The sequence below is a fragment of the Octopus bimaculoides genome, chromosome 12 (assembly GCF_046866305.1).
Source record: "Octopus bimaculoides isolate indiv1 chromosome 12, ASM4686630v1, whole genome shotgun sequence".
NCBI classification, from domain to species: domain Eukaryota; kingdom Metazoa; phylum Mollusca; class Cephalopoda; order Octopoda; family Octopodidae; genus Octopus; species Octopus bimaculoides.
This window is the reverse complement of record NC_142939.1, coordinates 31,311,375-31,324,708: the sequence shown is the minus strand read 5'-3', so window position 1 is coordinate 31,324,708 and position 13,334 is coordinate 31,311,375. Positions and strand designations below refer to the sequence as shown.

Here is a 13,334-nt window from a genome sequence, read left to right as displayed (position 1 = left end):
AAACAATAATATAGAAAAAAAATAAATATACCTATACATTATATTGTCTTTCAGCTTTTGAAGTTCAATAGTAGTTCTTGTATAAACTGGTAGAGAAAAGAAGGATGCATGAGACTTGAGAGTTTTTTTAGGTTTAAAAAAAGGGTTAAAAGTTTGTGTTAAGCAGGAAATGTGGTGTCAAAACAGGAAGTGTGTGTAAGGGGAGACAAGTGTTTTAGTTGGAGTTATGAACACTTTTTCAACAGGAAGTTTGTGTCTGTTCATAGAGAAATAAGATCACTCAGGGGTGTGTGTGTTAAGAAATCGTTGGAATTTCTCTATGAAAAGATTCTACTTGTTGATTCTTTCTTGTGTGGAGATTTTGTCTTTACATTGATAGAAAGGGAATATAATGAATTTAGGGTTTTTGTTTCTAGCGCAAGAGTCTATGTGGCCACTGAGTGGAATTTGGCGGTATTGAGGGAGGATTATCTGTTCCTTATGGACAGCTACTCTTCTACGCAATGGGAGGCACGTCTGTCCGATATAGAAATGTTGGCAACCTGCGCAAGTGTATATATATATATATATGTGTGTGTGTGTGTGTGTGTGTATGTATATATATATACATATATATATATATATATATATATATATATATATATATATATATATATATATATATATATATATATATATATATATATATATATATACTATATATTTATACTAAAATACGTAGATACACAAAATTAGTATGCACAAACGTGCGCTCATACACACAGAGAAACATACACGCACACAAACACACACATTTATATATGTATGTATATATATATATATATATATATATATATATATATATATATATATATATATATATATAAAAGAGTGAAAAAACTACAGAAGGCTTGTGTTACATGGTTAAAGTATATATTTAAAATATGTCAGAAAAATGTTATAAAATTTTTTGGGGATATAACCATTGTATTTGGAGAAATAACCGGTTTCGTGTTGTCTTTTCAAATTTCTGTATTTCATGGTAACATGTCTACGCTCCCGTGTGTAAATAAAAGAGTTCTAGATAGGGGGAGGTAATTAGGGATATCTTCCGGTATAAGGGAGATAATCGAAATGTAGAAGTTGGTAGATTTTGGTTAATTTATCATGGTTTGGTTTCGAAGTTACGTTTTGCTCTATAATTTTTCCCTCTCCGTGAGGTGAATTTCCATATTTAAAAGTGTTAGCAATGGTTGAGATTGGGTTTATATTTTTGAATGAAGAAGGTTTCCTTATTCAATCAAATTTGTGTTGGTGTATTAATGGCACATTGATAGAAAGGAAAGATTATATATTGTGGTAGCATTTGTTTTGCGCATTTCTCAATATGCTCACTAAAGGGTATCATTCGGTATTCTGGGCATGCAATCTGCTGTCGATGCAGAGTGCATCTGCGTCTGAGCGTTAATCCTGTGGACCGTATGTAGTTTTCGTGGCAGCCCGAGCATCTTATTACATAAATAAGGTTTTCTGAGGAACAAGTAAAGTCAGATTTAACTTTGAATTTTTGTCCCTCTTTGAAGAGGAATTCTGAACCTTCTAGAAGGTTTGGGCATGTTGCGCAATTTGGACGACCATATTTTTTCACTTTCGTATCTGTTATTTTGGAAAATAATTTTGCCTTTGTGAGGATCTTTTTCAATGATTTTGGTTGTTTGTAGCTTTTAATGATTTTGTGTGTGTAAAATTACCTTTAATTTGGGGTCCTTATGTAGCATTGGTATGTTTTGGGTGATGATGGTAAAGGCTTCTTCGTTTCTGGGGTTGTATGTAGATATGTATGGCAGTATTTTCGGGGAAGGTGTGTTGCTGTGTTTAACTTTTCTTAAGTTTTTTTATGTCGATTTGTGATGCACGTCTGATTCCATCCTCTATGAGTTGAACTGGGTAGTGTCTGTCAATTAGTGTATTTTTGAGTTCTTGTAGTCTATAGCCTCTAGTATTTTGTTCTGACACTATTGTGCATAACCTTCTTGCAAGGTTGAAGGGGATGTTTGTTTTAGTGTGTCTTGGGTGGCATGAATCAAATAGTAGATATTGTTTGGCGTCTGTGGTTTTGTAAAATATGTCCGTTTCTATGTTTAGGTCTACTTTTTTAATTAGTATATCCAAGAATGGGAGCTCCTTTTGGTTGTATTCCATTGTGAACTGTATGTTTGGGTTGACAATGTTCAATAGACTTTTGAATTGCAAGAGTTCATCTGTGTTTTCATTCCAGAGTATGAAACAGTCGTCCAGGAACCTTTTCCAATTTTATTTTATGTATTGGAAAAGGGTGTTTCCAAAGGTAGATAAAGATTCCTGGTATATTAGTATTTCCAAGTAACCCATTGTTAGGTTCGCAATGACTGGAGCTGCCCTAGTGCCCATAGCAATTCCGGATTTTGTCGGTAGAAAGTATTGTCAAACATGAAGTGGTTGTTTCGTAAGATGAATTCAACCGATTTAGTAATAAATTCTTTACTGATCCTGTTTGGGATTTCTTCCGGGAATTGGTCCAGCCAGAACTGAATTGCCTCTAGTCCATAATTGTGAGGTATACTGGTGTATAAATTAATCACATCAAATGAAACCATGATTGTTTCTTCCTTGACATTCTTTGGGAGGTGATCTAACATATCCAGGTCATCTCTGATATAGCTATTGATGTGTTTAAGGAAGGGTTTTAGGAGGATGTCCATAAATAGACTTAGTCTGTGTGTTTCACAAGCTGGCCCAGCTATGATGGGTCGTAGTTTTAGGTCCCCCGGGTTTGGTGTATGTATGTACGTCTTTGGTGATTTTTTGATGGTTTCATTTATAATCTGGCTTTTGTGTATTTTTGGCAGACCATAGAAGAGGCTTGGTTTGCATTTGAAGCTTGTTAGAAAATCAATCTCCTTGGTTGTCAGTTCATTTCCACGTGTTTTAATTAGTGAGGACAGGGTTTTCATTATTTGTGTAGGGTGTAGTTTGTGACTTTTTCATAGTGTTGATTGTCATCAAGTATGGAGAATACTAGATTTCTATAGTATAATGTGTCCATTATCACAACTGCACTTCCTTTATCTGCTTCCTTAATCGTAATATCTTCATTATTTTGAAGTTCTATTAGTTCCTTCCATTGTGTAGTGTTAAAGTTTGAGTTAACTGTCTGTTTATGCATGGTGTGGTAAGGGAAGTTCTCAATGTTGTTGCAGAATTCATCTAGATGTGGGATGTGCTCACTTTTGTTTTTGACTAGTGAGTCATCTTCAGTGTTGTGATTGGTTAATGCTTCTGTGAGTCTTAATTTTCTACAGAATTCTACTATACTGTCCTTCACTTCATTTTGGTTGGGTCTCCGTGGAGTTGGGGTGAATTTTAGCCCCCCTTTTCTCACCTATATATATATATATATATATATATATATATATATATATATATATATATATATATATATATATAAAACACTCAATGAGGAATGTACATTGGCACACATGAACAAAGGCATTGCGATTTTCAGTTATTTAAACGAGATATTTAATTACTGAATGTACATAACATCACAGCAAGCAACCTGCATTCTGTTCCTGTGCCTATGGGGATGAAGAAAACAAGAAGAATCTCATTTAAACATGCTAAATAATATCGCTCTTTTATTAGGGTAACTAATGAAAATGTGTTTTTCTCTTTTCAAATAGAGTTGCAAAACTTTTCGCACTTCAATATAAGGTTGACGGCGAAAAGTAAACCGAAGAAAGACTAAATCATTACATCTAGTTAACTTTAATTGAAGTTCTCAATACCGATACCTGTAACAATGAATTTTTCAACTTCACTTATCTGAAATTTGTTAAAATCGGAGACAGTGAGGCATATCTCGGTTATTTCGTTCTTCAGTAGATAATCGATTAAGGTTTAATATTTATTTTAACACTTTTGTTTATATTTAAGTTTCTAAATACTTTATTTTTTATTTTCTAATTTACCTCACCAGATGTGTAAATGACAATCGTTAATTAAAACAAGGTCTTAGGGAATCATTCTTCGAATGATAATCTCTGATAATGGTGATGTGCTGAAAAACAATTATTTGTTTTGCTGCAGGAATCGGATAATCGTCACCCAATAGCTATATTTTCAGTCAGTAAATAAACGGAGACAAGCGCAGTATTCCCCTTTTCTCGTGATTGTGAGGATTTATCTAAAGAATTAGAATACATAGTGATTGCTTGAGAGATTATATGCTCCTGTGAGTATACTTATCAGTACGGTAGACGGCAAATAGAAATTTCTAAATTATGATGGACAATAGTTATTGTGCAGATAAATAGAAATGTAAGCAGATTTAAAGTGCAAATAATTAATGGGATATATGGAACGATACAATATATTCAACGATAATGCGTTAACATATTTAAATCAAATTACAAAAGCTAATATGAGATTATCAAGTTAATTACTGTGAGATTAAATTTAAATCTATGAATAAGAATAGAGAAGTTGCAGTGCATACATTTGTGTCATATAATTGTTAGGTAATAATGCTGGATATTTTTCGAGAGGAATGTTTAAACATATATTGTTGTATTTCAGGATAGTGCGTGCGTTATTTTGCGGGGGAAAATGACCGTCTCGAAATACAACAATATCTGTTTGAACACACAATTTCACATCGGGAAAGTTGCAAAGCGAATTGATAAACGTAATGTTTAAACATACACTCATATATGTACACAGACACACACACACACACACACACACGCACGCAAACACACACACACACACACACACACACACACACACACACACACGAACACTTGCACAGATATATAAATGTTTGTATGTGGTTGCGTGAACATGAATAACATCTTATACACTAGTATGTACTATACTTAACGTTCAAATAAGAACCACATAGTGCACAATAAAATTTCACTGGGAATATCTATATAAGGCGGAGCAACACAGAATAGTAAAATAAATGCAAAAAATAATTTCAAATTCTAGCACAAGGTCAGCATGTTCTGAGGAGGGGATAATTCGATTACATCGTGCCCAGTTTTTAAATATATATTTTATCGACCCCGAAAAACGGTGATCTAGACGTTGAATTACAGAGACTATGGAATGTGCGGGTAAAAGGTATTCTTGTAGGTATAGGTGCATTGGGAACTATTTCTACATATATGAACTGATGGGTAGAGGAAATACGCTTAAAACCTGTTTAGTACAGCTCCAGAAAACATTGTTATTAGAGACAGTTAGGGTACTTAGGAAGGTTCTAGGCATCTAAGGTTACTTGATTTGGCATGATATTTGGAACATTTTCTCTTCCAACAGTTCAATTGGTTGTGAGTATATGAAATAATAATGATGATAATAATAATAACAACAATAATAATAATAATAATAATAATAATAATAATAATAATAATAATAATAATAATAATAATAATATTTTCCCTGATACAGTAAAAGACAGTGGCTTTCATGGTTTCTGATTATAACTGACAGGAAGTGTTATCAGATACGTTGTCTTTTTCTTGGAATAAAAGACGGGCTACAGCAAATATTCTGTTCAATAGATTTGCATGTTCATTTGCTTATCAGTTGCTTGACCTTTGCGAGGTGAAAATGTCCCTTAGTGGATGACGATATGTTCATCTCTGATCACGAGCAGAAGTAGTGGGGGAGCATCATGGCTATGTGTTGAGAGGAATTCTTTTGGATTTGAATAATTCCCCTCTAGAAGCATGAGTGTTTTGTTCAACATTCTTAAACAACCCTTATTCAGGGACCTTTTGAGTGGGATGGGCTACTCGACCTGCAAGGTCAAACGCTGTTTATCTTTATACGAGATCACCACATATTTGTGATGCATGTGCTTTTATTAGACGGGTAGTCATGACGAGTACACTGGGCTTCAAATATTTGCACCCCGGTGTCACTTTGACGGCATACACTGCTCTCTCACTTAATAATGATAATAACACTGGATAACAAAAACAAATTCTAAGATGTTGTAGTGTTTTCAACTGCTTTAGAATAATTTTATACCGCTAAATCCGAAAATGACATCCGTTTCTCTCAATCAGGTCATGTTTCTATGCTAAGTTGATTTTCAAAAACTCCCATCTTCTGACTAAATTGATTACGTTTTTCTGACGTTAGTGGTTGATTTTTGATTATATTTCTCATCCGAAATAGGTTTTTTAAAATCAAATAAAAATGTTTTCTAAAACAATCTATTAATTAAATGTTACAAACTTCGATTACTATAAAGTCAATAGTAGACACTGCTAAACATAAGTAGATGTAAATTAAATGTCATGTCATCATTGTTCAAACTTGAAGGCTTGAACTTTTGTTCAATCGAACCTCTTGACGCTGAGCGGCAGGAATGTCTCTATTCAGAGTCCAACACTAATATGCCATCATGATTGCATCCCAGTGTTCCTGATACCTGGTCTCCATCTCTTTCTTGTCCTGATGGAATCTCTCCTCCTCGTCGCAGATTCTTAGGAAACCGATCCATATGTGAGAATAAGTAATGCATTTTAATGCGCATGCTGCATTCGTGATTTCTGAAAGCAGTCAGCATATTGGTGACAAGTTCTGCGTAGTTCCTCACCTTGTTGTTGCCAAGAAAGTTAGTCACAAGCAGGACACAATCTTTCCACGCTTCCAGTTCCACTTCGTTCATTGAGTTTTAAAACTCAGGCTCTCCGATTCTCTGACGGATTTGAGGGCCGTCAAAGAAGCCAGCTTTCAAATTCTCAATTGTCAATCCTGGAAAATCCTGGCACAAATAAACAACTGATGCAGCATATACTTTACCGCTTCATACTTCTCCTTTAGTGTAGTCGAGTGATACAGAGCCTTTAGTGTAGTCAAGTGAGGGATATAGAGGTAAACTGGTTGTCGTTGTGCAGCAGAGCACATTTCAACTATCGATTGGTGCTGTGAATGAATAGTTTCCAATATTTGGGTTCGTACTGTAACACTCTAGATTTCTACAGAAGATGAGCAATATCTGTACAGTACACCAAGTCCTTCTCTACAGAGAAAAAAACGGAGGTATCCTTGATGCCTGTTGCGGTAGAGGGTGATGCGAACATGATTAGAGACTAATACTTTTCCTTCTATCTGGATGCCAACCGATTGGCAGAGGACTTTGACAATCCGAGATCGCGAACTAATTTATTAAGCTCCTTTTGGGAAAAAAGATGTGGAGCATCATCGTCAAGAAATACTTCGTCTTCATCTTCTTGAACACTGGAAGATTCTTCATCACTAGTGTCAGAAAGTTCTCCGAAGATAGGTTTTGGAATTTCATTACGATGAGCTACAAGACGACGTTCTGATTGAGGCTGCTCCTGTTTTATCAGTTGATCCCAGTCACATCAATAGCGCAGAAATAGCTGTCAGTGGCATGGTTAGTCGGCTCCCTCCAAACCATGGGAATCCAAACTTCTGACAACACTTCTTGCTCTTGGTCCACTGAAGCAGATTCTCTGGGCATGCTTTGCTAATCGTATATGGCGTCCAAGCTGTATCCTGGTCACAAGGTTTAATACCAAAATAAGCATGGTAAGCACGTTGCATAACATTTGTGACTGGATTTCTGTTAGGAACAATGGTGTATTCACCGCATATGTGGCAGAATGCGTTGGGCTTACATTTGCAAGATCTTCTGGTCGAAGCCATTACATTCACATGCAACATAAAAATAAAAATGCCAATTAGTTATCAATAGGTGCATGCAAACTCTACTGAGTTCGTTTATTTCAAGAAAAAACATTTTGCATCATATAAAGCAAAAATACCCATACATGTAAACAAAAATGTTAAAAATAACATGTGGCCATATTTCTAAAACTGACCTGATTGAGCAAAACTAATGTGATTTTTGGATTTTGCACATCAGGATTGTCCTAAATGAGCTAAAAAGATTCAGACAATAATTTTGTTGTTGACCAGTGTAATCCTTTCTACGTGTAATTTTGTGGGGAGAGGATTAGTCGATTACATCAATCCCAATGTTTCACTAGTACTTAGGTTATAGACCCTGAGAGGATGAAAGGCAATGTCGACATCGGGGGAATTAAATGATAATAATGGTAATAATATTATTAATGTTCCTTTGGGATTTTCCAATCCTGACAGATCATATGCTAGAGAATATCAGACCAGACCTATGGGTGGTCGACATGATGCATCGCATGTGGTATGTTGTTGATATCGTGTGCCCCTTTGTCCAACGAATAGTCAGAAAGGAAGGCGAAAAATAGAAGACAATACAACCCTTCGGTGTACGATAGAGCCCGGTTATGGAAACTGAAGAAGCGTAAGATAATACCATTTATTGTTGAGTCATTGAGGTCAGTGTCAGTAGGCATCGAGTGGAATATCAAAGAAATTGGAACAGAGTGACTAGTGGCAGTGTTACAAAAGTTTTGCTTCCTTCGCACGGTCAGAATAAACAGGAAAATATTAGTTAGTACCGAAGGATGTAGTCAGCAAACACTCTACGCGTGCAAGACTCCACGTGTTCCAACAAAACCTGATATAATAATAATAATGATGATGATAATAATAATAATAATAATAATAATAATAATAATAATAATAATAATAAAAATAATAATAAAAACAACAACAACCACAAAACAACAGCAACAACATCAACAACAACAACACCAACAATAATAATAATAATAATAATAATAACAACAACAATAATAATAATAATAATGATAATAGTAATAAGATTGATGACGATGATGATGATGATGATGATGATGATGATGATGATGAGGAGGAGGAGGAGGAGGAGGAGGAGGAGGACGACGACTACGACGACGAAGATGACGATGTTAATAATAATAATGCAACTTGTGTGCAAACACGAAAACAGCAAAAATCACATTCGAATGTCAAGGAAGCTTGCAGATTCGCAAAAGAACTTGACGTTAATCCTGAAATAGTTGTAGAACCTGAAACCAATCTCAAGCAAAATAGATCAAGCACTCTGCAAAACAGAACGAGGCTCTCGCAGGGGATGGTGACGAACCTTGCTGTACTCTTTCACCACAACTTTCTCTCACTCTTTCTTCCTGTTTCTGTTGTACCTGTATTTCAGAGGGCCAGCCTTGTCACACTCTGTGTCACGCTGAATCTCCCCGAGAACTACGTTAAGGGTACACGTGTCTGTGGAGTGCTCAGCCACGTGCACGTTAATTTCGCGAGCAGGCTGTTCCGTTGATCGGATCAACTGGAACCCTCGACGTCGTAAGTGACGGAGTGTCAACAACAACACTCATGAATAACCGCGATTACTGAAGAGAATTCACCACTTCATTTTAAAGTGTTTTAATAAATGTTGGAATGAAATGTATGCCACGAATTGGACGGTACATTAACAAAAATATCTAAATTTATGGCCTGGAAGAATTTTAAGGTTAATACTAAAGATACACTCAATTTTGTAAACGTTGTAATTACCTCTAATGGAGTTTATATATTATTTAAATGATAAAGAAATGCATAGTTATATAACATTTCTCTGTTTATATTAAGAAGAGCAATTGTGCAAATTACAAGAGATAATGGGAAGAGCAATCATTTCTAAGGCTGTGTGCCACAAACTATAGATATCAGAACACATCGTTGTAGTAGTAAATATTCAGTAAATGACTTAAAACACCTACAAATATATCTCTCTATCTGCCTGTCTGCTTTTATTTCTAGCCATCTATCTGCATATTTATCTATCTATATATATATTCATATTTTCCTGTCTGTCTACCTCTGTATGTGTTTATTTGTGTGAATGTACATACACATAGACGCGTGTATATATGTATGTAATCATGTATGCATGTATGTAGGTATGTATGTATGTACGTAGGTATGTATGTATGTATGAATGTATGTATGGATGGATGGATGGATGGATGGATGCATACATGCATACCTGCAAGTATGCATGTATGCATGTATCTATCTATGCAAACAAGATTACAGTTACATAATAACTATATAATTAGAGATATAGATTTTAATCCCATGCTTTGGGTATCGATTCGACTTTTTATAATTTTCTAATGCAGAATAAATTAAAGCATAAATGATATAAGATTTCATTTCTATTGTATCGAATATAAGTTTAATATGATTTGTATAAAATAATTAGTATTCACAAATCCAGATTCTGCGTAATGTCTTATAAATTTATAAATATTAAACTACATTTGATCAGCCTTGAAACGTGTTGTCTACAAGTACATACCTTTTTACGATTAATAATTTGCAATGTTTTACATTTTAAATTGTTTTTCAAAATAGTAATAATAATAATAATAATAATAATAATTATTATTATTATTATTATTATTATTATTATTATTATTATTATTATTATTACTATTATTATTATTATTATTTTAAGAAGAAGAAGAAGAAGAAGAAGAAGAAGAAGAAGAAGAAGAAGAAGAAGAAGAAGAAGAAGAAGAAGAAGAAGAAGAAGAAGAAGAAGAAGAAGAAGAAGATGTAAACATCCTTTTTTATAGTAAAAAACACTACAGCTTTCTGTGAACGGGCATACAAACGAACATCTCAAAAATTTAGAAATTTTAATATCTCCAATTTTGTGTGAACATTTTGTCTTTCCGTCTTCAATGACTAACAGAATATGTAAACACGTCTCTTATTGTAACAACACAATTAATTTCATGATAAAAAATTAAGGAAGTAAGCACCTGCTAATATATCCATACTACACAACTAAAAAACCTGTAAAGCTCAGCAAAAATTTTAAAAAGGAAAGAAAAATTCCATAAGAAAAGGTAAAGAAATTCAGAAATTCAAAAATCCAACATCTCTTCCTCCTACTATTCTCAAAGACTGAAATATCAACAATTTCCTGTGCATATTTTAAAGCTCCCCCAACATAAAATAAGTTAGGAAACTTACATACCTACAGCTTTCGAATGCAAAAACGATCAGCTTTAAACATTATCTTTAATATCTACAGCTACTGTGTGAATACCTATCCTTTCCATTCTTCCTGAGTATTCGAAACTGTAAACATCCTTTTCATTTTATTCTAAGAACACTTCTATTTCAATTTGTGCGGTCATGCAACTGACCATGCTTAGTAAATCGTTATACTTTACTATCAACAACTTCTTTTCTTTCTTTTTTGACTCTCACTGAGTATTCGAAAATATAATCATCCTTTTCATTGCAAAGGTCCTACTGTATTCTCCAACTGGGTAGACAAACAAACATCTCAAGAACACTTAAAAGCTTTAATATATTAACACAAATTCGTAAACACAGATTTTATTGCAACAACACAATTGAATTCAGAAATTCAGAAATTCAACCACATGACTATGTATACATACATACATACATACATACACACATATATATATATATATATATATATATATATATATATATATATATATATATATATATATATATATATATATACGTCTGTGTGTGTGTGTGTGTGTGTGTGTGTACAATAAGAGCCAGTACTCTCAGTGACCACTGTTAGTAGTGAGCACATTTGACCTCTGCTGACCCAAAGAGTGCGAAGATTCTTTTGTCTCTATGGCTGATCTCCCCAGCATCTGCCGAGTCTATTTATAGACCCGTAGAATATGATTTATTCACCAACCTGCTACAAAAATATTTCCTCCAGCAACCACATATTTATGATCTCAAGTACAAGACAAAAGTTGAAAGAAAATAAATTACATTTAGTAAAATCTTATAACATTAAATGGAAATGGCAATTATCATAATGACAATGGCAGTGGTGGTGATGGTAATAATAGAAATAATAATAATATGCTGCAGCTGCTAATATCAAATAGTACTAATACTACAATAATACTACAGCTACTACTGTTATGATAGAACAGGGATCTGGGGCCAAGTTAACACCCTTACCACTACCTCTACCATTCTACACCTCCAACACTGCTACTGTTGCTGTTACTGCAACCGCTGCTGCTACTACACAAAAAAAAACAACATCAATGATATCAGCGATGAAAATATTAATAATAATGAAAGGAAACATGTGGAGCCCCCCCCCCACAAGGGCTGATTAATGATACATCTAGTGGAGTCATTATAAAAACACAGGTAATTGCGCCACCTCATAATCGCTACCTCATATGAGTGACAATGAATAAACAAAATATTGTGAAAAACGGTGGTAATACAACTGAAGACAATGATAGTGACAGTAGGCTCAGAGATTGTTGTCCGGCTCCAGCCTGTCGATATCCAGAAAGGGACCACCACACACGGCGTTGATGGTGCAAGCAAATTAATGCTGTGGTCATGTAGTGTTGCTACCTGAGCAGCCCGTTAGTTGAAATCGTTGGTTCACAGAAGTAGAGCTCAAAGCTATCAAAAGACAGGTCATAGAAAATCGCAGCAGTGATAACAATGAAAATAAAGTTCTTATTAATAAGAGTAATCTCATAGCACAGGAAAGGGGCTGTGTAGTTTAATTGATGAGGGACATATAGATTGTTTAAAAGAAAGCAATAAAATGACATGACAGATAAACAAAACGCAATCTACGACAGAATAAAGGCAATACTACAGGAGAACGATAGCGACATTATTTGCAAAATTTAAAAGGCTGATCGATGGAAATTGAAACAAGAACCGAAAAATGTCGATGAAATTTAGAAATACATCAGAACAAACAACACCACATAAACAAAAAATTTGATCAACGCAACATGTATTTGTTTAGGAGAAAAAGTGGCTGTTGATGTCAAGAAAATGAAAAATACTGGGAGTGACAGAAGAAAAGGCCCATGGTTTGTATGAAGAGTAAACGCAGGATTAGACATGCTCTCGAAGGAAATCTCAGTGTTAAACCGAAAAGAGAAAGGCGAGCTTAAAAGCGAACAAAAATATAGGTCACTGACCAGGAAGTATAATATAGAAAGCAAGTGCCTGAAAGTGGTAATGAAGGAACTGAAACAGCGCATCGTTGCAAAGAAAGAAAAGATGGTAAGATACGACCAAAGATAAAGGGTTACCACCAGAATAGGTTATTCAGAGTAGATCGGAAGAGATTTCATAAAGAAATAAATGGAGAGCGTACAGATGAAAAGTTGAAACCAGATATCATTGACAGTCAAACATTTTGGAGTAACATCTGGAGCCAAGACAAGGAGCACAAGAATGATACTGAATGGTTTCAAGAAATGAAACAAACAGTAGTCTGTCCCAAACAGGCAGAACTAGTAATTTCAGTTAATGAAGTGAAGGAAATCATCAAAAAGTTG

General features: G+C 34.5%; 1 pseudogene; it reads right to left on the bottom strand.

The window, feature by feature from the left end:
* Positions 1–7,130: 7,130 nt before the first annotated feature.
* On the bottom strand, positions 7,131–7,710 carry LOC149133061 (uncharacterized; annotated as a pseudogene).
* Positions 7,711–13,334: the final 5,624 nt, after the last annotated feature.